Raw genomic sequence first — 1,823 nt, 5'->3', positions numbered from 1 at the left:
TGTCGGATTTCTTATGATTTATGCAGTGCTATTCTATTACTGACGATTAGACGACAACTTCTACCGCCGAGAGAAAATCACTGCGATGGATGGATGGATGGATGGATGGATGGATGGATGGATGGATGGATGGATGGATGGATGGATGGATGGATGGATGGATGGATGGATGGATCGTCAATTAAAAAAAGTTTCACTGTGAAGAAATGTAACATCATGACAAAAACAGTCAGTTAGATTAAAGCTGGTAGCCAGACAGTCACTGATCCTCTGTTTGGACCTGGATAAATTCTGCTCTGTTTGGTTGTAAAATTAATAAATATAAATCTACTCTACTAAAACAAGCTGGCATCACATCTGAGCTCTACTTATTTGACTGTTTTGGTATTTTTATTTAGTCAGGTTACTTTTCAAATTGCTGCTTCAAACGTGGTCCGGGTGTTCTGTGAAGCAGAAAGTTTGAGCTGTAACTCAGAAAAGCAACATTTGGCTACAATAAAACAGAGACGTTTCTAAAAACTGCCAGGAAACAGCCACCTCTGGCTCAAACACCCAAACCACTGCAGCTCTTTTGGTCTGGTTTGATTTACTTTATTGTCCCCAGAGAGCAACTCAGTAATAAGATAAATAGGTTCTGGTTTATTTTGCTCTTTAGAGGTAAGTAAACCTGGTTGTTGGTGGCAGTAGTCTGATCTTGCCTCTTTGTGACCTTTTGTTCTAAAACCTTGAGTTAATTCTCAAAGTACCACCCACATTTCAAAACTTAACTTTTCTCCTAAAACTCTTTTTATTTACCAGGAGGAGGTTACCAAACCAAAAAGAAGAAGAAGAAATCATTCTTTAAAGGGGTTGATCATCATTAATAGCATTCAGTTTAGTCTCCGGTTGGCCCTTTGGCAAATGAAGTTAGTGTAGAGTCTTATGCTAGCTAGACTGGTRCCTAAAGATTTAAACTGGCTCCATTAATTAATTTAATTTATTTTAAAATGTGCGAAAACCTGCTACTACATCATTATCTTACTAATATCAGCTGATTGGCTATGTCCTTGTGCCTCTTATGATGTCTTCGGCTCAAACAAAAACAAAGAGAAATTAGCTTTTTTTCAACATGCCACCTTTTAAAACCTTTGTAGTTTATGAAATCCTGTTGTGTAAATCCATATTTATAACCCAGCTGTACTTTTATTGTTAGTTTACATTTTTTGGTGATATAAAATATATCCTCCAGACTACCAGGAAAAAAAAAATGTTGTCCAATCACCATTTTTTTTAAATTCCACAATCTTTGTAAGGTAATTAGAATATTGAAAAAAAAAAAGTTTTGGAAAAAAAAGTTTTTATTTTTGAAATATGATGTGTCCACTACAGTGGACATCGGAACCCCATACATTTTAAATTGAACCTTGATGGCAACCAGTTTGTCCCAAAGAAAATATCCAAACATCAACATAAGAATGAACTTCACATTGACAAAACTGAGCACTGTTGCCTTGCAGCAAGAAGGTTCTGGGTTCGATTCCTGGCCTGGGGTCTTTCTGCATGGAGTTTGCATGTTCTCCCTGTGCATGGTGGGTTTTCTCCGGGTTCTCCGGTTTCCTCCCACAGTCCAAAAACATGACTGTTATTTGGCCTCTCCAAATTCTCCCTAGGTGTGAGTGTGTGTGTGCATGGTTGTTTGTCCTGTGTGTCTCTGTGTTGCCCTGCGACAGACAGGTGACCTGTCAAGGGTGACCCCGCCCCTCGCCCGAAACGTTAGCTGAAGATAGGCACCAGCACCTCCCGACCCCAATAGGGATAAGGGGGTAAGAAAATGGATGGACGGA

At 39.1% G+C, this 1,823-nt stretch overlaps 1 protein-coding gene across 1 annotated transcript in view; it reads right to left on the bottom strand.

Moving 5' to 3' along the window:
- The window catches only part of ptpn11b (protein tyrosine phosphatase non-receptor type 11b), a 90,559-nt gene that overhangs the window by 17,360 nt on the left and 71,376 nt on the right, over nt 1-1,823 (bottom strand). The gene's annotated exons all lie outside the window — the stretch shown is intronic.

Source organism: Poecilia reticulata, linkage group LG7, assembly GCF_000633615.1.
Source record: "Poecilia reticulata strain Guanapo linkage group LG7, Guppy_female_1.0+MT, whole genome shotgun sequence".
In the NCBI taxonomy this organism is placed as follows: domain Eukaryota; kingdom Metazoa; phylum Chordata; class Actinopteri; order Cyprinodontiformes; family Poeciliidae; genus Poecilia; species Poecilia reticulata.
The sequence above is the reverse complement of the archived record's forward strand: the minus strand, read 5'-3'. Positions and strand labels throughout refer to the sequence as shown.